Genomic DNA, 27,188 nt, shown 5'->3' on the forward strand with positions numbered 1-27,188 from the left:
TCTACATATCTCCTATAAAATTCGATTTTCCTTAGGCAAGGTTCTTGGCTGTCAAATAATTTTTGTTCTAAGTAATTTATGTATATGTCAGCTATGGTACCGGATATACATGATTCCATTGCTAGGCCATCTGGTTGCTTATAAATGTTGTCATTAAAGGTAAAGTAGTTGTAACTTAGGGTTAGCTGAAGGAGTTCCATAAATTCGACAATCTCTGTGTATGAAAGTTTCTTGTGTTGTGTAAGGTTCTTTTGTATTACTGTTAGAGCTTCTTGTATGGGTATGTTTGAATAAAGGTTGGTGATGTCAAGTGATATAAACTGTGCATCTTGGGGGAGCTTTCTGGTTCTTAGTTCTTTGGCTAGAATCATGCTGTTTTTTATGGAATATGTTGTTTCACATGTATAATTTTTCACCAGTATGTTATTTAGTTTTTGTGACAGTTTGTATGCTGGGCTGTTTATAGAGTTAACCACAGGACGTATCGGGTTTCCATTTTTGTGTATTTTAGGCTGTGCTCTTAGGCGTGGTGCTTTTGGATTCATGCATGTAAGGTATTTCTTTTCAGTTTCTGTCAACAGAAAATGTGTGTTCTTTAATTGTTCCTTAATTTTACTTTGGAATTGTTTGGTTGGGTCTTTTTCAATGTGCTGAATGTTATTAGCAGCAAAAAATTCATTTGTTTTGTCTATGTATTCTTTTTCTTTCATCACAACTAATGTATTACTTTTGTCTGACTTTACAACCATGGATTGGTTGTTTTTTAGTTTATTATTTATAGATTTTAAAGTTTTTGAATCATTTATTGTATATTTAGATCTAAACTTATCTTTATTCATTTCTTTCTCAAGAAGCTTGCTTACTTTGTGACCTATTGCTGCTTTTGTATTTGAATTTAATTTTGCAGCATCTGCTGCACTTTTAGTTGCAGCTATAACCTGTTTCAGTGTATCGTTGTTGAGGTTAGGTTTTACGTTGTATTTTAGTCCTTTTTGGAGTAGATCGTTTTCTCTTTGGTTGAACTTTATGTGAGTGTTGTTCACCACTCTACTGTAGAATGTGTGTTTGCTTTTGTCAGTTATCTCAAGGTTAGATCTCTTGTCTTGTTTGGATGTCAAGGTCTGTAGTTTCTTGTTATGTGTGTTGCAAATGGTCAAGTACTTCTTGTCGACTATGTCCTGGATATGCCTGCAAATGCTGTCACAAATGCTCTACACAAATGGACCATTAGAAAACTGTAAGTACAAATTGTTCTCAAACTTTAGCCACTAACCTCACAGAAAGAATTGATACCCAACTAAAAATAGCGTTTCTTGTGTATTACAGTAAAAGTCAACAAAATGAAGCAGACTCACACACACTGACATCAAAAGAAATGGCTTAACACACATCAAAAAACGCACTTGAAAATGGGAATTATTTCTCGAAACGCGTCGTGCGAATAGTAAAATAAATAAAAATCGTGACTGGTAGCAGAAGATTTATTTATTTATAAACAAACCTATTGTATCTACAGTCGCAGGCTTTCAGAAACCATTTATAATGGATCAAATCAAAGTCCTTAGGTTAGTTAGGTTTAAGTAGTTCTAAGTTCTAGGGGACTGATGACCTCAGATGTTAAGTCCCATAGTGCTCAGAGCCATTTGAACCATCTGTAGAGCAGGTATTATAGCGAGGAGAGGCTAGTGTTGCATTGGCATATTGACCTTTATAGCTTTAAACACGGTACGTTCACCAGTTAGCGATACTGAGACACTGCAATCCTTCGCCAAGTGCTTCTTTTCATGCTTACATTAGTCCCTGACTTAGTTTTTATGGATGATAATGCACGAGCGCATCGAACTGTGCAGATGGAGCAGCTCTTGGAAAGAGAACATATTCGGCGAATGTACAGGCCTGTCAGTTCCCCCGACCTAAATCCCATTTAGAATGTGCGGGATGTTTGAGAAGAAGTTTTGCAGCGCGTCCACATGCACCAACGACCATCCAGCAGGTGTCAATCGCACTGCTGGAGGAAAGCCAACCCTACTACAAGAACTCCTTACCAACATTGTGGCCAGCGTGGGAGCACGAGGCGCTACATGAATTTCCGATGACCATACATCCCATTAAGAACCATGTCCCACCTTTTTTAATGATCAGGTTCAAATGGTTCAAATGGCTCTGAGCACTATGGGACTCAACATCTTAGGTCATAAGTCCCCTAGAACTTAGAACTACTTAAACCTAACTAACCTAAGGACATCACACACACCCATGCCCGAGGCAGGATTCGAACCTGCGACCGTAGCAGTCCCGCGGTTCCGGACTGCAGCGCCAGAACCGCTAGACCACCGCGGCCGGCTAATGATCAGGGACCATCACAAGTCGTCATGAGCAGTGTAGTTATTGTGTTTGAATGAAAGCGCCATTTCTGTTTGTTTCATTGCGTACGTCTTTCACTTACCTTCTGTTCTATACTGCAGCAGTTCTTTCTATGTATGTTCCAAGCGTCATCGAGCTATGTTACATGGCAGTTACATATCATGAGAAAGTTACTTTCGTTCTTAAGTTTTGGACACCAGTTTTATACCTCACTTGGTGCCACTAAGAAATTCGTTAATGAAGTAAGAGGAGTTAGCTTCATGGCCAATAAATTCTTCATGTTCCTCTTAAACTGAACCTTATTAGTAGTTAAACGTGTTATGCCTACTATCAACTTATTAAAAAATGTGTTTTCTTGAAAACTGGACCCTCTCTGAAATAAATTTCACTGAAAAACCGCGACAGTGAATGCCGCCTGGTGGCGTCTCGGGCATGTGACACGCTAAGAAAAGTGTATAAGAGGTGCAAAAGTTAAAGCTGGTCATTCTAGCGACGATACGGGCCGCAAATGGGAGAAACTGCTATGTGCCGACGCCTAGGAACGGGCATCTCGGAAACGGCGATGCTGGTCAGCTTGTTGCGAGCTACTGTCGTAAGCATCTATGAGAAGTAGTTGAATAATGTTAGACAGTGCGTGTTGTTATAATATGAAATCAGGCAACTTCATTTATGATGTGGTCATAGGCACCTCTAACCACGATAGCCTCTTTCTATCATATTGTCTCGCGTTCATGTCGCCCCATCTTACTAAACTGGTTCCATATAACCGACAGGCATCTGGATAATATTACTTCACTTCCACGACTGATGTCTGTGGTGGAGGGTCTCATCATCATCTGGTACCAGTTCTGCACTATCTAAAAACTAAAACTAAACTAAACTCCTCCCGCACAGGCCATGAAGGCCCAAAGGTACCCACTGGCCGCCGTGTCATCCTCAGCCCACAGGCGTCACTGGATGAGGATATGGAGGGACATGTGGTCAGCACACCGTTCTCCCGGCCGTATGTCAGTTTCCGAGACCGGAGCCGCTATTTCTCTATCAAGTAGCTCCTCAGTTTGCCTCACAAGGGCTGAGTGCATCCCGCTTGCCAACAGCACTCGGCAGCCCGGATGGTCACCCATCCAAGTGCTAGCCCAGCCCGACAGTGCTTAACTTCGGTGATCTGGCCGGAACCGGTGTTACCACTGCGGCAAGGCCGTTCTGCACCATCTACAGCGCTCCAAAGGAACCAGTGTGCTATTTTCTCTGGTTTACAAAAATCTCGTGTCGTTAACTTACATAGACTGCTCCATAAATTTTTAATATGCACCATCGTCATCACTTCGCACATTCTTTAGACCATAGGAAATTGCTACATACTGCCACCAATGTAAAGGAGATCAAAGTGAACCAGCGTTTCAGATCAGTTCTTTGTCTCCAATCATGAGCAGGACAATCCAGCGCCTGTATGTCAATATACCTCGAAAGATCACTACGCGAACACAGTCACTTAAAGTCAAGAAGCATTGTCAGCACTGAGACTTGCCTCCTGATTTCACGTACAACGTAGCGACTTCGTGTTAACGTTCCACTGATATCACGAGACAAAAAACGCTCCTCGTCATAATAACAGCAGGAATGGAACCTGAACCAAAGGTGTCAGGTCTTCTTCACCGACGAGTGCAGAACTTGTCTCAGGCCTTGTGATGAATTGTACGAACGCACGCAGGTACCAGTCCATGTCTCAGACATGCAGCTCCATGGATTGAGCAAGGAAGTAAGTCAGTCTCGTTTTGGACCGTTGTCATGTACGGCTTTCTTTCGCGTCTCATCTCTATCAAGGGTAATTTGATCGCCGAACGATAACCGAACAGAATCCTACAATCTATTGTCCAGCCGCTGTAAGCAACATTTTGGGTTCGTTTTCCAAGACGACAGTCCTCGACCACACGGCGTCCATGTCGCGGACATTTTCTTCAGCTAGGCTAGAATTAATCGAATGGTATGGCATGTAGTGTTTGCATGCACGAATCCAATGGACGCGTTTCAGACCAGTTCAGACTCGAATTGTGTCGTTGGAAAAACCCCTCTTGAAACAATGGATGATCTGGGTTATTGAAGTATATCTAGAAAGTAAACGAAATGGAGGACCCTAGGAACATATCAACTGGGGTCTGGTTTAGGCGATGGGAGCGTTCGTCGGGAAAAAGTTCCTTAAGTATCAAAGATTGATAGAACACTGAAATGAAATGTACTGGCATTGATGCCCTAAAATCTCCATCTGGGAAAGTTCGGCTATCAGCTGCAAGTCTTTTTAAGGTGACGCCACACTGGGCGACTTGCGTGTGGATGATGATGAGATAGTAATGAGGACAACTCAACACCCAGACCCCGAGCGGAGAGAATATCCTACCCAGTGGGGAATGGAACCCGGGCCCACTGCACAGCTATAATAAGCGCTGACCACTCATCAAAGTAGGCGGACAACAGAACACTGATGAAGGAATAAGTGAAACTGTACGTCTTGGTCACAGCATTGTATGGAAGTGAAACATGGACTGTGGTATAACTGAAAGTATTCGAAAGGTGACACTAGAGAAAGACGTTAAAAAGGATACACTGGAGAAAAAGAAGATTTTGTGCAAATATCTGTAGAGATTGAAGAAAAGCGTCTTGTGTGAACCACAGTTTGCTCCATTCGTGTGGGAAACAGTTTCCTTTAATCGTACACAACATCTTGCAAACAATTTACCGAGATTAACTGGTAGATTCCGATCGCCCAGATTTCAGAAAGGCGCTGGACACTGTAACATGTTGTCGACTACTGAGCAAGATGTGTGACTGGCTCGACTAGTATTTGACTAATAGAAACCAGTTCATCGTACTGGAAGGCGAATGCTCTACAGAAATGAAAGTAATATCGAGTGATCCCTAAGGAAGCTTGTAGGGACATCTAACTAACTTTGGATGGTATTTATGTCAGGCAGCCTGGGTGGTCAAATCATTCGCTCGAATTGTCCGGAATATTCTTCAAACCAATCGCGACCAGTTGCAGCCCGGTGACATGGCGCGTTGTCATGCATAAAAAAATCCGCTGTTGTTTGGGAACACGAAGTCCATGAAGGGCTGCAAATGGTCTCGAAGTAGTCGAACGTAACCATTGCCAGTCAGTGATCAGTTCAGTTGGACCAGAGGATCCAGTCTATTCCACGTAAACGCAGCCCACACTATTATGAAGCCACCACCAGCTTGCAAAGCGCCTTGTTGACACCTTTGGTATATGGCTTCATGGAGTCTGCGTGACACTCGAACCCTACCATGAACTCTTACCACTGTTCGGGAATCGTCTGACTAGGCCACGGTTTTCCTGTCGTCTAGGATCCAACTACGAGCCCAGGAGAGGCGCTGCATGCGATGTGCTGTCAGCGAAGGTCCTCATGTTGGTCGCCTGCTGTCACGGCCCGTTAAGGCCAAATTACGCCGCAATGTCCTAACGGAGACATTCATCATACGTCCCACATTGATTTCTGCTGTTACTTCACGCAGTGTTACTTGTCTGTTAGCAATGACACCTCTTCGCAATCGCCATTGCTCTCGGTCTTTAAGTGAAGGCCGTCGGTCCCTGCATTGTTCGTAGTGAAAGATAATGCCTGAAATGTGCTGCTCTCAGCACACTCTTGACATTGTGGTTCTCGGAGTACTGAATTCCCTGACGATTTCCGAAATGGAATGTCCTATGCGTCTAGCTCCAACTACCACTCCACGTTCAAAGTCTGTCGATTCCCTCCGTGCGGCCGTAATCTTGTCGGAAACCTTTTCAAATGAATGATATGAGTACAAATGACACCTGCGCAAATGCATTGCTCTTTTTTGTTCACGCGATACTACCGCCATCTGTATGCCGCTATCCCACGACTTTTATCACCTCAGTATATATGCTTGATAGTGTGTAAACGAAGAGTAAGAAACCGATAGTATCCAACACCAAGGTAAGTAACGAACCAACCGTTACGAAAATCATCAGACTATCAAAACTGCTTGCAGAATGATTTAGACGAGATATCTGTATGGAGTACTGACTCTAAATAACGAAAAGTGTAAAGTCATCCACATTTGTACCTTGGACAAAGAGTAAAGGTGCTGCTGAACTATGGAGAAACAAGCAGCGTGGAAATAGGAAGAGGCTTTAGACAATGATGCTGTCTATCGCCGAGTCTCTTCAACCTGTATGGGGAATGGCTCCCGAGAGAAGCTTTGAAAGGATGCGGAAACTTCAGGACAGGAGGACGCCTCATCAGTACCATCAAGCATGCTGATGACCTGGTAGGGCTTGCTAAAAATCGAAGATAACTGCAACACATAATGAATCATTTGGTGGAAACTGGAAGGAAATGCGACATGAAAATCAGCAACGAAAAGTCAAAAGTGATGCGGATATCAAAAAGGGAGAAACATTTGAGGATAACCATCGACAATCGAGAATTGGTGGTTGTGAAACAGTTCAAGTATTGGGAAATTTGGTGACAAAGGATGCCCAATGCACCAATGAAATTAGAGCAAAAATCGCTATGGCCAAAACTGCATTCTATAAAAAGAGGAGTCTGCTGACCAACAAAGTAAGCTTGGAATTAAAGAAGAAGCTGGAGAAGTGCTACATCTGGAGCATTGCACTGTACGAAGCAGAGAGGTGGACTACGAGAAAAAAGGAAAAAAAATACCATGAAAGGTTTGAAACGTGATGCTGGAGGAGAATGGAGAAGATCAGGTGGACCGATCGGGTGACGAATAACGATGTACTGAGAAGAGTAGGAGAGAAGAGAGACATTCTTAATACTATTCTTCAGAGGAAGGCCTACTAGATCGGACACATACTTGGACACAGAGGGCACATACACGAAGTCATTGAAGGGAAAATTAAAGGAACGGCAGGACGAGGAAGAAGAAGAATTCAACTTTTGGATGGCGTGAAAGATGGAGAGAGATACAGCAGACTGAAGGAAGAAGCTGAAGACAGGGAACATTGACATCAGAAACTCTCCGTACGAAGACACAGACTTGCCACTAGGCAGAATACTACATAGTAATAATAATAATGAGTACTAAAATGAGTCCGCTATACTTCTGTTACTCGATAAATCATGCAAATATAAAGGCTGTAAATTCAGTACTTACGGATTACAATTACGAGTAAGTTAAACTGGAACGATGACATAAATAATGTTGTGGGGAAAGCAACCAAACACTGCAATTTACTGGCAGCGAACTTCAAAATGTAAGAGGTCTACTAAACGGACAGCTTACGCTATTCTTGTCCGCCCTCTTCTGGAGCAGTGCTGTGCGGTGAGGGAACCGCATCAGGAAGGATTGACCGAGGACCTCGAAGAAGTTCAAAGAACGGCAGCTCGTTTTGTATTATCATGAAATAAGGGAGAGCGTGCAACGGATATGATGCACAAATTTGGGTGGCAGTCACTAAAACTAACACGTCTTTCGTTGCTGCAGGACCCTCTCATGAAATTTCAATCACCAACTTTCTCCTCAGAGTGTGAAAATATTTTGTTAGTGGACACCTACGTATGGAGAAATGATCATCACAATAAAAGAAGAGAAATCAGAGCTCACACGGAAAGAGTGTGAAACGGTAGAGAAGTGGCTTTTAAAGGCGATTCCAAGAAACCTCTGCCAGGCATTTAATTGTAAATTGCATAATAATCATGTAGATGTAGGTATAACATCAGAAACATGTCACACCGATTAAATAATTGGGGGTAAGAACCGACATCGAGTTGGACGATCATACAAATCCATTTTTAGGAAAGGCGTCTGGAAGGCTTAAATTTCTTCGGAACGATGTGGAAAAGTAACGTGCATCTGTGAAAGAAACCACATACAAGGCGCCGGTGTAACCGATTAAATACTGCTACAGTGTTAACTGCAAGCGATTGCAAGATAATGTCTATAATAAAGATAAAGGACAAGAAACTTTCTGAGTATAATACTAGTGGTGAACACCTTCAGCACATAACATCATATAATTGTTTAGAGTTGCTAACCAGGTGTGTGAAATGGAACTGTCACTTAAAGTAAGTATTATGGAAGGCGAATGGAAGACTTTGATGGAATGATTGTGGGAAAGTACAGCTCACCTACTAAGGAAATCGCGTGCTAGACGCTAGTGTGACGAATTCTAGAGTGTAGTTCCAGTGTTTGGAGTCCTTTCCAACAAGGCATGCAAACAGACATCGAAAGAATTCGCTGCTAGAATCATAAGAGTGTAACAGAAATGCTCGGGGAACTTAAAAGAGGGTACTTGGAAGAAAGAGCACGTAGTCTCCCGAAACTCTGTTGGATAAATTAAGGGAACCACTATTGGAAGAGTGTGAGACCACTATAGTAACCACCTACGTATATCTCGAATAGGGATTCTGAGAAAAACGTAAGAGATATTAGAGCGGGTACAGAAGCATAAACGATGTTTCAAACCTTCTGTGTCGAATTGAAAGAGGTAATTGTTGCCCCACGTAGCACAGTTCCCACGCTCGCCTTGCACCGTTCGCAGTGTACCTTGGTACGCGAGCCATCGCCACCGGGTGAGTCACGGGCAGCGTGGGCGGTGTGTGGTGGGCGACTCGGAGGCGACCACAGCGGCCGCCGTTGCGACACGACACAGCACCGGGCGCCCGTCCGCCCCTGCCGACGTTCCCATCCCACACACCACGTGCAGCTGTGTGATGCGAGCTGCTGCTGGAGTCCTCCAACTCCTTTATTTTTTTCTCACGCGTCCTACCGTCCTACTCCTTTCGTTGCTACAGATTCTTCGATAAGTTATAATTAGGGTTGTAAAACTACCGCAGGGTATCATTGACTACCATAAGTAAGCGCAGACTACGGTAGTTTGCTTAGTAACTTTGGTCAATTAACGTCATACCAGCGTCTCCTGTACGTTACCTGTCTTGCACATCTGTCAGACGTTACCTCATAACGATTTGCGTATACGATCAGTGACTTACTAGGTTCCCTTAAATACCGGAAGTGGTGAGCCGTCTAGAAACTGACTAAAGATATATAAAGGGCTAGGTAACCTATGGAACATTGTTGTTCTAAATAGTTATTCTCTTCTCTGTTACTGAAGAATAAAAATTACGAGTATTTATAGCAAAACTGAAATTGTCAATATGTACCTCAGGTTTTATTCGAAAACTTAATATGTTACGTGAAACAAAGGGATGATGTAATAAAAATAAAGAAAACAATAAAGATTTATCATGGAGCGGTGGGAAACGCAGTTTCGTCAACTAAAGGGTAAAATTAAAAAATCGCAAAAGAAAAATACATCAAACATCGCTTTAATACTTCATCGACTTTATATAAAACATATTTTTGTTATTCCTAAATGACTTTCCCATTTATCAGTAATAACAGAAAACTCTTGCCTTTAATCATAGTGAAAGAAGTTCTATTGAGTAGAAAATAACAATAATAATAACATACATTTTCTTACGTTTGTGCAGGTAAATAACATTTGCCTGAAATGTAATTGCATTGGTTACATAAAAGCACAGAAGTTACGCAATCAGTAATTTTTATTATTTATAAAATGCAATTTGTATTCTGTAAGGATACGGAATACACAATGGACTAAAACTGAATGATGTGCGGTCCGAATGATGTGCAATACAAACAACCAAACAAATAAAAAACAAAAAGATGTCATCGGCTCCCATTTTCTCTATAACAATTTCATTTATGTTTCTTTCCCTACCAATTCTACCGGCAACCTTATCATTTACTACGTCATTTGTGTAGTGTACCAAAACTACCGAACCGTATTGTTGGTAGAGCGAACCAGTAGCTATTATTAATGCTCTAACCATTGTGTACTTCTACGGTTTCCCCCTTTATCGTTGCTTCCACTTCCAGGTTACCTTTTCCTGGATGCATTAGCGAATACTCTATTAACTTATCTTTTGTTTTGCTAACAGTTATCCTTAAGCTGCTAGCCTCTCCTGTTCTTTCTAGTGTCTCTTAATTATGTACTTTGCATCTACATGTATACTCTCCAAGCCAATGGAGAGTATCTAGTACCAATATTGTCAATTTTCTTTCCCGTTCCTTTCTCATACTGAGCGAAGGTAAAATGACTATCCATGCAGAGTGTCGCAAACCTTTTGGTTCAAATTGAAACAGGTGATAGTGCGTCCTGAACCGATTTTACCGAGATGGGGAATGATCGGAAATGCATATTTGTTGACCTATGGACTTACACAGCGTACACCGCAAAAAAACAACGAAACTCACAGCGCTTGCTCAATGCAAAGACCGCCAGTCTCATTGCATGCATTGCAACGACGTATGCAGTTATATCGTACTCTTGAAAAGATCCCGAGTGTCTGTTGTACACTGAACAGGCATCGGCTAACAAACAGCGTACAACCCTGACCAGCAAACAGGCATACTGTACACAACTTAGCTCATAGCACGTGCGTCATGTGGCAAGCGCGTGCATCACAACGGCGCAGTAACCTGTGTCGCATGCACACCACTATCCTCAGTGTCAGTTGTCCACAACATCAGACAGCTTGTGAGATGTCCATGGTAAGTGGTGTTACTGCTGTGTACAGTGCATGACACGTAGTAAAGGACAGAACGTTACTCATCACGAGAGCTGGCAGACATGCATCTTTGAGAGAGTGCGGCAGAACTTCATGCGCCGTTGTCATGCAAGCAATGACACTGGCTTTCGTCATTTCCAGCAATTACTATGAGCGACGTTGCTGTTATGCAGTGTACTCTGCATATGTCCACAACACAATAAACATGGATTTCCGACCATTGGTTCCCTATCTCAGTGTATCATTATTACAAATGATTGAAGCGATTTCACAGCTCTACAATAACTTTATTCTTTGAGATATTTTTACAATGCTTTGCACACACATACAAAAACTCAAAAAGTTTTTTTAGGCATTCACAAATGTTCGATATGTGCCCCTTTAGTGATTCGGCAGACATCAAGCCGATAATCAAGTTCCTCCCACACTCGGTGCAGCATGTCCCCATCAACGAGTTCGAAAGCATCGTTGATGCGAGCTCGCAGTTCTGGCACGTTTCTTGGTAGAGGAGGTTTAAACACTGAATCTTTCACATAACCCCACAGAAAGAAATTGCATGGGGTTAAGTCGGGAGAGCGTGGAGGCCATGACATGAATTGCTGATCATGATCTCCACCACGACCGATCCAATCTCCTGTTTAAGAAATGCCGAACATCATGATGGAAGTGCGGTGGAGCACCATCCTGTTGAAAGATGAAGTCGGCGCTGTCGGTCTCCAGTTGTGGCATGAGCCAATTTTCCAGCATATCCAGATACACGTGTCCTGTAACGTTTTTTTCGCAGATGAAAAAGGGGCCGTAAACTTTAAACCGTGAGATTGTACAAAACACGTTAACTTTTGGTGAATTGCGAATTTGCTGCACGAATACGTGAGTATTCTCTACCGCCCAGATTCGCACATTGTGTCTGTTCACTTCACCATTAAGAAAAAATGTTGCTTCATCACTGAAAACAAGTTTCGCACTGAACGCATCCTCTTCCATGAGCTGTTGCAACCGCGCCGAAAATTCAAAGCGTTTGACTTTGTCATCGGGTGTCAGGGCTTGTAGCAATTGTAAACGGTAAGGCTTCTGCTTTAGCCTTTTACGTAAGATTTTACAAACCGTCGGCTGTGGTACGTTTAGCTCCCTGCTTGCTTTATTCGTCGACTTCCGCGGGCTACGCGTGAAACTTGCCCGCGCGCGTTCAACCGTTTCTTCGCTCACTGCAGGCCGACCCGTTGATTTCCCCTTACAGAGGCATCCAGAAGCTTTAAACTGCGCATACCATCGCCGAATGGAGTTAGCAGTTGGTGGATCTTTGTTGAACTTCGTTCTGAAGTGTCGTTGCACTGTTATGACTGACTGATGTGAGTGCATTTCAAGCACGACATTCGCTTTCTCGGCTCCTGTCGCCATTTTGTCTCACTGCGCTCTCGAGCGCTCTGGCGGCAGAAACCTGAAGTGCGGCTTCAGCCGAACAAAACTTTATGAGTTTTTCTACGTATCTGTATTGTGTCGTGACCATATGTCAATGAATGGAGCTACAGTGAATTTATGAAATCGCTTCAATCATTTGTAATAGCCCTGTAATGTAGAGTAATGAAATTCCGCGAATACATCTGTCTGTGTAACATATTTCAGTGAATAACATTGCAAGATCGCAGATTAATGTGAGCGCGAGATAAGCCATTGCAAATGTGAAATACTGGTACAATAATAACCGGTGTAACGGCCAAAATGTTGAACACAAGCGTGCAAATGTGCTTACATTCTGTCATAGATATGCCGGATGTCGGTTTGTGCGATGGAGTTCCATTCCTGTTGCACTTGTTCGATCAGAACAGGTACGGTTAATACTGTTTCTGGATAATGCTGGAGCTGTCGTTCGATGGTGCCCCATAAGCGCTCGACTGGAGATGGATCTGGTGATCCAATAGGCCCCCTTAGAGCATGTTGGGTTACAACAGCGGTATGTGGGCGGCCTTATCCTGTTGGAAGACATCGCCTGGAATGCTGTTCACGAATGGCAGCCCAACATGTCGAATCACCAGACTGACAAAGAAATTTGCAATCAGGGTGCGCCGGATAACTACGAGATTGCTCCTGCTCTCATACGAAATCGCACCCCAGATCATAACGCCAAGTGTAGGTCCACACAGGTTGCTTGCAGGCGCTCACCTGACCTCCTCCTAAACAACACACGGCCATCGCTGGCACAGCGGCAGAACCAGCTTTCATCAGAAAACATAGCAGACCTCCATTCTGCCTTCCAGTGAGCTCTCGCTTGACACTACTGTAGTCGAAAATTGCGGCCGTTTGGACCAGTGGAATGCACGCTACAGGGCATTTGGTTCGGAGCTGTCCTTAAACTAACCAATTTGTAACAGTCCCTCTTGCTCGAAATGCTGCTGCACACGCAGTATGATGTGCCTCAGCCACAGGCCGAATACGACAATCTTCCCTCTCGGTAGTTCCCCGTGTCCATCCGGAGCCCGGGCTTCTTGTGACTGTACCCTCATTTGAGCACCGCTGCCAGGAATTACGTTCAGTGGCTAAATTTCTGCCAAGTCTTCCTGCAGTATCGCGGAAGGAACATCCAGCTTCTCGTAGTCTCACTACATGACCTCGTTCAAAAAATGGTTCAAATGGCTCTGAGCACTATGGGACTCAACTGCTGAGGTCATTAGTCCCCTAGAACTTAGAACTAGTTAAACCTAACTAACCTAAGGACATCACAAACATCCATGCCCGAGGCAGGATTCGAACCTGCGACCGTAGCGGTCTTGCGGTTCCAGACTGCAGCGCATTTAACCGCACGGCCACTTCGGCCGTCCTGACCTCGTTCAAACTCAGTGAACTGTTGATAACAGCTTCTTCGTCGTCTTAAAGGAATTATTAACGAACGTCAACTCATTACCTCCAATCTCTTAGGTAACTTACTCTCACGACAGTTACAGCCCTTATTTAAATCAAAACCAATTTGCATCCTCACGGCGGCGTTACTAACGCCACTCTTACGCGACTGGCGAGAAATTTGAACAGACATCATCTTTCAGAGGTAGAAATTTCTGTTTATGTCCCACATCTCCTTCTTGGTGTTGGGGTTCCCATCATTGTATGTACAGCATGAAAGACCAATACAGATAGCAATGGGTCGCTCATAATTTTCTATCCGAGATATTATAATAAATGCGGAATAGTTCAATATATATATCTGCATAGCATAAAACAAAAATTGAATGTCTGGCATTTGCTGATGACATGGCAATATTGGCAGATGACATCGAAACAGCAAAGATTCAGATAGAAATGCTGCATGAGATCGCTGAGAAGACAGGTCTACAAATATCGTATGAAAAGACAGAACTGATGATACAGGACAAAACAGACCCAACACAGACATTGCAAACTAAATATGGAATAATTAAGAGAGTTCATAAATTTAAGTATCTAGGGGAATGGATTACACCGACAGGGTTACCAAATGTTTCACTACAGGAAAGAGCAATAAAGATGGAAACGGCGTACCAGCTATGCCGAAATGTATACAATAAAAAGTCGATCTCCATCAATGCCAAGCTCAGGCACTACAATGCGGTAATAAAACCAGAAAGTTTGTATGCGATTGAATGCATCCCACTGAACAGAAAACGTCTGTTGGAGAAATTGGAAATAAAAGAGAGAAAAATACTGAGAAAGATCTTAGGACCTAAAAAGGATGGACAAGATTATAAATTGCGATCCAATAAAGAGTTATACGAGAAAATTGAAAAACTGACAACATCCTTTAAAAAGAGAAGACTGAGTTTCTATGGGCATGTCAAAAGAATGGCACCAGAAAGAACGGCAAAGAAAATCCTGGAATACATGGAAAGCAGAAAGACACAAATTAACTGGCTGAAAGAAGTAAAAGAAGACATTGCAGAAATGAACATTATACCAGAGACAGTTTACAACAGAATGGAATATAGGAATGCCATCAACAAAATACAGGGATTCAAAGACCGAACGCAATCAAAGAAGACGGGAACAACCTGGTCGCAAGAACGTAAAGAAGCCCACTCAGAAAAAATGAAGAAGTACTGGGAAGAACGCAAGAAAAAGCACAAGAAATGACTGATGCTTAGCGTAGTCCAAAGTTGACTGTAACGAATAATAATAATAATAATATCTGCATAGCGGCTACAGTTCTGCGTAGGCAGGAGAGACAGACTTAAATCGAGTGCAAACGCCGGAATAATGAGCCTTGTTCCCGTGCATTGGCTTTACAGATGGTGGTTTCTAAAAGGATACGTTTTCTAGCCGGCCGGTGTGGCCGAGCGGTTCCAGGCCCTACAGTCTGGAACCGCGCGACTGCTATGGTCACAGGTTCGAATCCTGTCTCGGGCATGGATGTGTGTGATGTTCTTAGGTTAGTTAGGTTCAAGTAGTTCTAAGTTTTAGGGGACTGATGACCTTAGAAGTTAAGTCCCATAGTGCTCAGAGACATTTGAACCATTTTATGTTTTCTACTTTGGGCAGCAAAACAACTGATAATGGTCAAAGTAGAGATGATTGAAATGTAGACTGGCAATGCTAGGAAAGAGAAATGTTTCCACATACGATACAAACGGTATTAGCAAGTGTTTGCTGAAAAAAAATTTTCTGGCGTGTAGTTAGTACGGTAGTGGAACGTGGACGATAAACGGTGCAAACGAGAAAAGAAAACAAACGTTCAAAATCCACAGTTATAGGAGAATGCTAAAGATTAAATGGGTGGATCAAATAAATGACGAAGATGTACTGAATGGATAAAAGATAAAGATACCAGAAATTTGTGGTGCAAGTTGAGTAAAAGAAGGTATCGGTCGATAGGGTACATCCTGAGGCAGCAAGAAATCGGCAGTTTAGTAATGTGTGTAGCGCAAAAATTGCAGAGGGAGACCAACGTTCGATTGCGGTAAGCAGTTTCAAGTAGAACTAGCTCACAATACTTGTGCAGAGATGAAGAGGCTGGTACAAGATAGACTGCCGCGGTGAGCTGTGTCAATCCAGTCTTCAGGTCGAGTATCGGAACAAAAACAAGGCGCCATTTTTACTACAATGTATTTGTTTCTTAGACTTCGCAAATGAGTAGTTTCGGCCGTAATCCGCTATCTGTCTGATGGATAATGTAAGTGAGATGAGATACTGTGTATCAGATAGATGGCACAGAGATGCTATGATATTCAACGCCATTTTTGTATGTTTTACCAATATTTTATCTCAGGCGCTTCAGTCCGGAACCGCGCTGCTGCTACGATCACAGGTTCGAATCCTGCCTCGGGCATGGATGTGTATGATGTCCTTAGGTTAGTTAGGTTTAAGTTCTAAGTATCGGGGACTGATGACCTCAGATTTTAAGTCCCATAGTGCTTATAGCCATTGTATCATTTTTTTTACCTCAGACTGTAACAGTAAAATTCATTTCATTTTGACAGGTCTGATGAAGACACCTAGTCGAAAATAGTTATTTATGAACTGTAAAAAACAAAAATATTCCCTATTCGCAATCGATAGTGAATATTACTATTAAATGAATATGAACAAATTGGAGTGGCGCCCTTTGGCGGCATTTCTTCACGTGTAGCCTACGACGTTCCTGAATGGAACATATAACTTGCAGTGGTCTAGTAATCTTGCTGAGATGTTGCTCAGAAAAGTTTTTGTTTCCCACAGAAGCGCCTACACCTTCGGCAAAGGACTAATTACTGTCAGATGCCAGGCGGTGGATCAAATGCCGTGAGCAGAGAGTCACACAAAAAGAGCGCAAAGTAATGCCACGTAATGGGGAGCTGTGGAACGAGTTTCTGGCTCGTAAATTACCTGTCAGCTGTACCGGTGGTCGGGTAATCAAGAAGGCTCACCATTTACAGACGTCGCGGTAGTATGACTCCGTCCAACAGCCGTTTTCCTGTAACCGCGTCTGGCTTCCCGCTTGAAGTAAATCCACTACTAAAAGCGCTGTTTCACGACCTCTTCGTTACGTCAGAACCCAGTTCAGTCGCAGCAGGGAATTCAATAGTGAATCATAGTCGACCGGGAACACTTCCGTTCTCGTTATCGGAAGATTTTTCGGTATGTTCTGTTTTGTTAAGACCCTAGCGTACTGTCAGTTATCGGAAAGCCTGCACAATACATAAAAAACGCTCGAAAAATTATTGTATTATAATAATTGCAAGTCGTTTGCATAACGCTAGAAAAGAAAACGTAAATGTTATTTGATTTATTAGAGAACCTCTAGTGTCTCGAAATGATTACGAGTTCAGCTCGTACGCAATTAATATGAAAGTTAACTTTACGATGTAGGGTGGTTTGTATGGAAATACGTACATAAGAGCCTAAACTGTGCTCATCATGCTTTGGCATTTGCGGTCTCGAACTTTTGTTTGATGGTCAGATATCTATATTCTGTGGATAAAAGTACGCCGGCCGAAGTGGCCGTGCGGTTAAAGGCGCTGCAGTCTGGAACCGCAAGACCGCTACGGTCGCAGGTTCGAATCCTGCCTCGGGCGTGGATGTGTGTGATGTCCTTAGGTTAGTTAGGTTTAAGTAGTTCTAAATTCTAGGGGACTAATGACCTCAGCAGTTGAGTCCCATAGTGCTCAGAGCCATTTGAACCATTTTTTTTTTGATAAAGGTACTGGGATCTGCGAAGTGTATGTGTTGTCAGAAATTAATATGGAACGAAGTAACGTAGAGGGCGAAACACAACAGCGACGCATAGTTTGCTTGCTTCGAGGGCATCTCCCAGCATAACGTCCACATCTTTCACACGATTCAACATGTGACGTTCTGTATAATCGCTCGATGAGATATTTTGGAAAGGTTTGCAATGCAACTAACTTACTATCTTGCTACCAAACGCTTGCTACCCTGTCTGACGTCTTCCCTGTTCTCTCCAGATAAGAAACAGCGACAAGATACTTTCGTAAGAAGGGCTCGGTCATCGATCTCAGAGTGGGAACTCCCAAATTACTGGAGCTGAGCTCAGGCTCTTATTCGGAGCTTTCTTCTCCAATCGGATCTCTCTGTCATCTGAGCCACGGTATTTCATACCACGAAAAAATTACGCTGTTTGGCAGAAGACGGCACGGCGACCTGTCAGCTTCCCCCTCTTTTCTAGACCGGATCGCTGAAATACTTTTTTTTACTTGGATACTATCCATGAGCTCACCGTCCAGTACCTTCACTTTCTGATAAGGCGTATATGGCGTACAACAGGTTACCTAAAACAGTCTAAAACCAGGTGTTGTTTTTTTGTTCAGTCTGCTATCTTAATTTACTGCTCTATGACAACTCACTATACACTTCTCTGAGCAATGGTAGTCTTGTAGTCTTATGTAGTTGACTGAAGACTGTCTGTGAAGTTCGAAATGTGACAGATAGGTAGCGCTAGAACGAAACCCACAGCGGGATCCACGCATAAATGATTCATTGAAAGGGAAACCAAAGATCCGCGTCTCAATCTCTGCTGACTGAATTGTTTGGAAAAAGCGTATTTGTGCCATCAGCTGTACAATTTTATACTTATTCTCTGCCGGTTTCGATTGTTACTATCATCATCAAGGAGAAAAACAGTGTACATCAATGGATCAATCGTATATGAGCCATCGAACATATCTACTTGTCATAACAGTCTGTCTTAGCACACTCCATACAAACACACTGTGCCTGCCAAAGCAGAAATCTGCTCTTTCTAAATTATTTCACAGCTGTGAACACACCTACGAGAGGCTGGGTGAGTTGTTTTAATCTTCCACGAACACTCGTGCAGTGTATACTCCATTCTCATGAAGAAACATGATGTCGACCTGGGAAACAGCCCTCGACACAAAACGCTCGGCAGATCCTTCTGCCGGCGGCTATGGTCGAGCGGTTGTAGGCGCTTCAGTCCGGAACCACGCGGCTGCTACGGTCGCAGGTTCGAATCCTGCCTCGGGCATGGATGTGTGTGATGTCCTTAGGTTAGTTAGCTTTAAGTAATTCTAAGTCAAGGGACCGATGACCTCAGATGTTAAGTCCCATAGTGCTCAGAGTTATTTGAGCAGATCGTTCTCATGTTGGCTTCAAAGAGTGTGTTGATGTAGACTCTTACAGAGAACTTTTTTGCTAAGTTATTTCTATCAGCAGCCTGTATGCTATCTAAAACGTCAATTTACCAAGAGTTAAGCACCGTAGTTGCGCTACACATTCTGGAAAGGGAACAGGTGTAGGTACTGCACCGACAGGAATAATTTAGACGTAAAATTAATTGGTACAAGAGGGTTGCGCATCTTTTTAAAATAAATAGTCTTTTATATCATTTAATTTAATAACCTGATTTATTGAAAATGACGGAAGTGTTACAGTAGTGTTAGACCAGTGAGACTCTGCTCGTAATGTATCCTGTTTTGCTCTGATAGTAGCTCGCTATGTGTCAGACTACTAACTCAAAGAACTTGGTTTCATGCACACTTGGTTCCAATGCTTTTGCTGTTGGGTTTTTTGACTCGCTTCTCAGGCAATGCTCCGTGTACATGAAAACAGGGGCGGTGTGGGACGGATTTCTGTAGGCCCACCTGTAACTGCCAGAATGGACAGATGCCTAGTTCGGAGAAATGCACGAGCGAAGCAACTTCAGTAGAACAATAACTAACGAAGCAAAGTGAGGTACAAAACAGCCTCTGGGTTGCTGGCAACTTCACTCTTACTTGGGAGGTCCCTCATTCGTTGTTGGTATCAGCTACTCCATTATAAACCAGTTACGGAGCCTAACTGCTTTCCTTAGGGTCAGGTGCATTGTAATGTCAGCGTAATAGTGTAAGACATCGTGGTTTCCTGACCTTCAAAAATGGTTCAAATGGCTCTGAGCACTATGGGACTTAACATCTATGGTCATCAGTCCCCTAGAACTTAGAATTACTTAAACCTAACTAACCTAAGGACAGCACACAACACCCAGCCATCACGAGGCAGAGAAAATCCCTGGCCCCGCCGGGAATCGAACCCGGGAACCCGGGCGTGGGAAGCGAGAACGCTACCGCACGACCACGAGATGCGGGCCCTGACCTTCATTGCTTACATATTCCACCCTCACAATCAGATTCCGCACATCAAGAAGCTTCATTCGAACCCAAACTCGATAAGATAAAGCCAGTGTTGTATGAATTCATGCAAACGATATGCAAATAACTAGTAAATCACAAGTGCGCACAGAGATTGAAATACTTGAGGCTGGCGTACACACAAACATTCAAGACACGACGGTCGCAGGGGCTTTTAGTTCGGGAGAGGCAACTGCATGCCAGGAGGCTGGTCCCTGCAGAGGACGAGACAACCTATCTACGTCGGCCCGTGACTGCCCATACAGCAGACAGCGTTTGCCCGAGTGAAAGGAAGAACAACCCCGTGTTCGGTTTAAAAGCAAATTCCACTACATCGTGTTGGAGCACCCAGCCTACGCATTCTTTACAAACATAGCACACAGATTCAGAGGTTTTCACAGGGAGACAGCACACGCCAAACGCCGATGCTACAGATTTCCGGATTGGTCGCCTTAAACGAAACATCATTCTCCCGTTTTAGAAGAGCAATGCTGATTGGCAGACGATATTCCTGACGCCTTCAGCTGAAGGAGTAATGGAAGAGACCGAAAGATATACCCGTTCACTTCTGGCGTGGAGAGGGGCCGTACCGTTGCCGCTCTTGGAGCGAGAACACGTAAAGAGAGCGTGTGCGCTAGTACATGTACTCAAAGAGCTAGGAACAAGTTCTCAGTGCTTCACTGGGAGAGCACCTCTGTCGAGAGCGAATCGGAGTGCGACTTTGTATTGAGTCCTTGCGATTGACCGTTGTTCACTGTGTTGGCCGCCACACTTATTGTGCGGTGTGAATGGACAGAGTTATAGTTAAACGCCTGTGAGCGAATTTTTGAGTGGCATCGCGGTGGACTTGTTATCTGACCGGTGTACCACGCCAGTAGTTCGACTAGGGGCGAATAGGAGTCCTTGACTTCATCAAAGCGTAGGGAGAGTTTGATTGGCGAAGGTCAATCCAGATCGAACGAGAGTTATCTTATTTGTCAGCAGCGAGCAGCGCAGACAGCAGTCATCGCAGCTTATGGTATTGTGCGCTACAGCTCTTGCGAGCCCCATATTTCCTCCACAACAGTACACTTCAAGGCATTTCACACGCGACAGCCTCGACTATACCTAGCAACATTCTAATGGATAATTATTCAACTTGAGTAGGCGCGGCTCTCAGCCATTCAGCCAAGTCAGTATCAATCTTAAACTTTGTATAGAAATTTCTTTAGCGAATCCTATCCTTAAGAGGTAACTTCACATTCCGAAAAGAACCCGGAAATAACTCGTTCAGTTCATAACTAAAAGTGCCATTGTGATTTCTCAGAATTTTTGCAAAATAAACAATAATTTTCGTTAGTTTCATGTTTTTCTTACACTAACTAGCACTACTTCAGTACCCAAGTTTCCCACTAGTTACGTAAGAAATTTTATGAATTTTTGTGTCATTTCCTTACAGCGGACGACTCCAGAAGATATTTATTGCTGAAAGTTTTTCAGGCATTTCTCTTTAGAACGTTAGGAGCGTCTGTCTGACTTCTGTAGTAGTGTGGGGGTGGAAATTGCATCTTGCAGGAGACACAGGGTAAAGGGTACATCTCAGATTAGTCCGTTGCGCAGAATGACAGAATAGCACCCACACGCTCACAATAGTAAGCAATTTTTCAAGGCTTTACACAGGTGATAAGTGAATGTATTGTACTATTAACAAAGAGATGCAGAATTAATTCATAAACTGACCGTTCATGTGGAAAGTAACTTCAGATTCTGCGCCAGGAGTAAGGAAGTGAAATAAAAGCCTATAAATGAAATACTTTGGATAAGAGTTACCAGTAATTATAAGAATTACAGCAAACTTGGCTTAAATAAAGATGTGTAAAGTGTGAATGGTTGCTGTGTTCCTTCAAGTAATTCAATCCTCTTTCAACATTGACGAAAAGTCATCGAGTAAAACAGAAGTGATTTCTGGCGTTCCTCATGGTAGTGTTATAGGCCCTTTGCTGTTCCTTATCTATATAAACGATTTGGGAAACAATCTGAGCAGCCGTCTTCGGTTGTTTGCAGATGACGCTGTCGTTTATCGACTAATAAAGTCATCAGAAGATCAAACAAACTGCAAGATGATTTAGAAAAAATATCTGAATGGTGCGAAAAGTGGCAGTTGACCCTAAATAACGAAAAGTGTGAGGTCATCCACATGAGCGCTAAAAGGAACTCGTTAAACTTCGGTTACACAATAAATCAATCTAATCTAAAAGCCGTAAATTCAACTAAATACCTAGGTATAGCAATTACGAACAACTCAAATTGGAAAGAACACATAGAAAATGTTGTGGGGAAGGCTAACCAAAGACTGAGTTTTATTGGCAGGACACTTAGAAAATGTAATAGACCTACTAAGGAGACTGCCTACACTGCGCTTGTCCGTCCTCTTTTAGAATACTGCTGCACGGTGTGGGATCCTTACCAGATAGGACTGACGGAGTACATCGAAAAAGTTCAAAGTAAGGCAGCACGTTTTGTATTATCGCGAAATATGGGAGAGAGGGTCACAGAAATGCTACTGGAATTGGGCTGGAAATCATTAAAAGAAAGGCGCTCTTGTTCCGAAGGAATCTTCTCACGAAATTCCAATCACCAACTTTCTCCTCCGAATGTCAAAATATTTTGTTGACACCGTCCTACATAGGGAGGAACCATCACCACGATAAAATAAGGGAAATAAGAGCTCGTACGGGAAGATATAGGTGTTCATTCTTTCCGTGCGCTATAAGAGATTGGAATAATAGAGAATTGTGGAGGAGGTTCGATGAACCCTCTGCCAGGCCCTTATATGTGATTTGCAGAGTATCCATGTAGATGTAGATGAAGATGTAGAATATGGATAAACTAGTATGAATCTGAGAAGCATGTCTGCGAAGGGTGCAGCGGGGACCAGCGAAACAGTTCTACCTCTCGTGCTCTTCCGCTCCGCGGATGCTTATGGCCCACGTCCTCGGGAGTTAGAAAAACATTGCCTTATAAGTAGAATTCGTTGTCAGCGTTGTTGTTTCATTGTTCGCTATTTATGACTTCACAGTTCCTATAATTTTTTTTGTACAGCAACAGCGAAAAGAGGGAAGCTGTAGAGTAATGTGCAAACACACGTCACACGGAAATTGTAAGCAAGAGGCGGGTGAGAAAACCCTCACATTCGTGATATTTTAACTGAATAAAAGGATTGTGTATCGTGAGGGAAAAACACATTTCAGTAGTTGCAAACACTGTACCAGTGTTAATGAAATATTAATACAGCAGCTGCTGATGCCAAATACACACAATTATAGAATTTGACCCATTTTATTTCGGAAGTACCAGTACACGGGGGAGCTGCGACGATTTAATATATTTATGGCGCTCGAAACTCATCAAGTCAGTCGCAGTTAGAATGTTGATGTAATCACATTCGTGAAAATATGCATTCTTTTCAGTTGCGGACAATACTGGAAGTATATGTGATACTCTTAAAATCAGTATTGTAGCACTGGTCTGCATTGTGGTATAACCTGCTGCGAACGATGCTGTGCGTCATACACCTTTACTGACGGCATCACTGGCTAAGCCTAATGCTACACTATGTGATCAGAGGTATCCGGACAGCCCTCCCCCCCCCCCCCCCACACACACACACAAAAACAGTTGCGCAGGGTAGCCGCCCGGTATGAGGCGTCTTTTCACGGTTCGCGCGGCCTCCCCTCGGAGGTTCGAGTCCTCCCTCGGGCATGGGTGTGTGTGTCGTCGTAAGCGTAAGTTAGTTTAAGTTAGATTACGTAGTGTGTAAGCTTAGGGACCGATGACCTCAGTAGTTTGGTCCCATAGGACCTTACCACAAATTTCCAAAATTTTACCCCCAAAAACATACGTTTTTCATTTTAGGTGCATTGCGCTGCCACCTACTGCCATGTACTCCATATCAGCGACCTCAGTAGTCATTAGACATCGTGAGAGAGCAGAATGGGGAGCTCCGCGGAACTCACAGACTTAAATCCTGGTCTGTTGACTGGGTGTCATACATCTGTACGCAAGTTTTCCACACCCCTAAACGTCCCTAGGTCTACTGTTTCCGATGTGATAGTGATGTGGAAACGTGAAGGGACACGTACAGTACAAAAGCGTACAGGCCGACCTCGTTGTTGACTCACAGAGACCGCCGACAGTTGAGGAGGGTCGTAACGTGTAATAGGCAGACTTCTGTCAACACAATACAGAGGAATTCCAAACTGCATCAGAATCCACTGCAAGTACTATGGGAGTTTGGCAGGAGATGAGAAAACTTGGATTTCATGGTCGAGCAGCTGCTCATAAGGCACACATCACGCCGATAAATGTCAAAAGACGCCTCGCTTGGTGTAAGGAGAGTAAACATTGGACGATTGAATAGTAGAAAAACGTTCTGTGGAGTGACGAATCACGGTACATAATGTGGCGATGCGATGGCGGGATGTGGGTATGGCGAATGCCCGGTAAAATTCGGGGGCGGTGGTGTTATGATGTGGTCGTATTTTTCATGGAGGATGCTTGCACCCCTTGTAGTTTTGCGTGGCACTAGACCTACATTGATGTTTTAAGCACCTTCTTGCTTCCCACTGTCGAAGAGCAATTCGGGGATGGCGACTGCATCTTTCATCACGATCGAGCACCTGTTCGTTGCACAGAGTCCTGACCTGAATCCTATAGAACACCTTTGGGATGTTTTGGAATGGGTTGGTAATAAATATTTTGTAAAGAAATTGGATTTTCAGTTAGTCTTCCTGTCATCTATGACTCATATGCTCGCTTAGAAAAACTTCTTAATAAAAAGATCGGCAGATTAAAGGGTTAAATATGGAGACACACACGCATAATAAAGAATTGCACGATTTGTGTTTCTTAAGAAAACGAATGAAACTTTAAAATGTAAGACCGGACGTTGTATAGGTTTGTTAGTACTTTTACTTAATATACGTAACTAGTATGTAGGTTCATTCATATTGTTTTGATTTATATTCTGTAAATTACTAACCAGTTGTATTTCCACTGATTGAATGAACTGAGAACGTCGACGGGAGTTGTGCACACAAGTACGAGTTATCTTCCTGCGTGTTTTGTTTCTCAACACAAACTAAAGTACGAAAGGAACATGTGGGCGGGTGCAAGGGGCAGTCAGCGATAAGAAAACAGAGGTTTGTTGGTAATAAGCCAACAATGGAACCCAAGTGGTCGAGACCCTGCGAGGTGGCGCAGTGGTTAGCACACTGGATTCGCATTCAGGAGGACGACGGTTCAATCCCGAGTCCGACCATCTTCATTTAGGTTTTCCGTGATTTCCCTAAAATCGCTCCAGGCAAATGCCGGGATGGTTCCTTTGAAAGGGCACGGCCGACTTCCTTCCCCGTCCTTCCCTAACCCTTGAGACCGATGACCTCGCTGTCTGGTCTCCTCCCACAACCAAGTGGTTGAGTGCTTTCGAAACGTGCAGTTCCGGCATTCGCTGAGGCGTCCCTTAAGTGTACTGGGTGATCTGTACCTCATGGTGCACCGTATTCTAACGCTTTTGATTACCACTATCGCCTCGTTCTGAAACTCGTTTCAGAACTTTAACGTACTCGAGCATTCTTGGAGTGAATACGCATTGGTATTTCGAACTGTCAGCAGTGAGGAAAATTCGGGAAATTTGGTGTCTCACGTAGAGCTTACAAGGTAGAAGTCATGAGGCCTCTAAAAATCAGGACGTCTGGCAACACTAGATGTGGCTCACGCTTCATGGAGCTGGATTTCCCACTGCAACGGCGACTTCATGTCCCACATTGTAAGGTGAGCCTTGCGGATCTGCTGATGACACAATCGCACCGTACGGCAGTTCCTGGTAGGGGTGACCAGGCAGGGAGTGATGTAACGCGAGTGTGACTGGAAAGCGGAGTGAGTGTGTGGCGTATGGAGCGCCAGCCGAGGCGAGGCTCGCGGCCTTGGCGACGACGCCCAGCAGCCTCGTAACGCTGCCCCCAGACGCGTCTTCCCGGTTCTCAGTAGGTCCCCCGTCCCTCCCCCAACCCTCTTTCTACTCGATGCATCTGATGGGCAGAGAGAAGAACGAATCCTCCACTGATCGACGTCATCTTACAACGGGAACCACAAAATGTTCTGGTTTGGCATTGCAGACTAGTTAATCTTTCCCTGTCAGGTTAAAGAAAACTGTTTTCCATCTCTTTCACTTTCCTATGTTCCACGCCCAGGTCGAGTACGTATATGTTTTTGTGATTTTTGTTTCATCGAATCAGGTCTGTGCCTAATGTTTCGTCTTCCATTGCTGAAGACGTCTTCAGAAGCTATGACGACTCAGAAAACAGTTACAGTTTCATACTAGTTCAGCAAGCCTCCCTGTTTGTATTTATACACACATCGGTCACTTCGTGAAGTCGTCAGACAGCTGTCTAAAGCTAAATTTTCCTAGCAGCGGGAATTTCCCTCAACGTGCTGCGTCAGACACATGCGAGACTACGCTCCCCACTGGCAACAATGCGAACATACCAGACCGTTTTCCTAGGGCGTGAACAACATAGTGTTGCTGCCGTCTCTACTTGCGGAAACTCTTGCTGCTTCTGGAGGAGTCTTTCCCACACGTCGCAGCGATTTGCTTAATTGGAGGAGAACCTGAGAGCTCTCGTCCGCCTATCCATGGACTCGCACAGATACACAGATACACAGACACACACACACGCACACTCAAAAACTGAACAGTTTACTACAGTAACTCATTAAAGAAAGACGTGCGAACCGACAGACCTTTTCGAAATTTGTCGACAAGCTAGTGGAGCCTGAAACTGAGGACGAAACTGGTATGTTCTTCAAATCCATGGCAGCAACAGACGAAAAATTTAAATCAAAGCCAAAAAACAAATTTGCAACATTGTAATGGACTTGGAAACACAAACCGGAGAGATCAAGGATATGCCAGTAACTCGACGTTTCTGTACGGAAACTACATTGTCATCTTGCCTTCCTTCTTTTATCTCAAGCATTGACAGTCAACAAGGCCCTACATACTACGGCAATAAGCCACTACTTCTCTGCTTACAATAAATGAAACGTGATTTCTATATTATGCCACCTACTATTATTCTCTTTCATTCTGCTGCAATATACACTC

The 27,188-nt window shown here is 43.6% G+C and overlaps 1 protein-coding gene and 1 pseudogene across 1 annotated transcript in view; both read right to left on the minus strand.

Moving 5' to 3' along the window:
* LOC126252011 (peroxidase-like) overlaps positions 1 to 27,188 on the minus strand; it is a 184,593-nt gene that overhangs the window by 72,830 nt on the left and 84,575 nt on the right. The gene's annotated exons all lie outside the window — the stretch shown is intronic.
* LOC126206109 (5S ribosomal RNA) lies at positions 3,453 to 3,570 on the minus strand (annotated as a pseudogene).

This window comes from Schistocerca nitens, chromosome 1 (assembly GCF_023898315.1).
Source record: "Schistocerca nitens isolate TAMUIC-IGC-003100 chromosome 1, iqSchNite1.1, whole genome shotgun sequence".
Lineage (NCBI taxonomy): Eukaryota > Metazoa > Arthropoda > Insecta > Orthoptera > Acrididae > Schistocerca > Schistocerca nitens.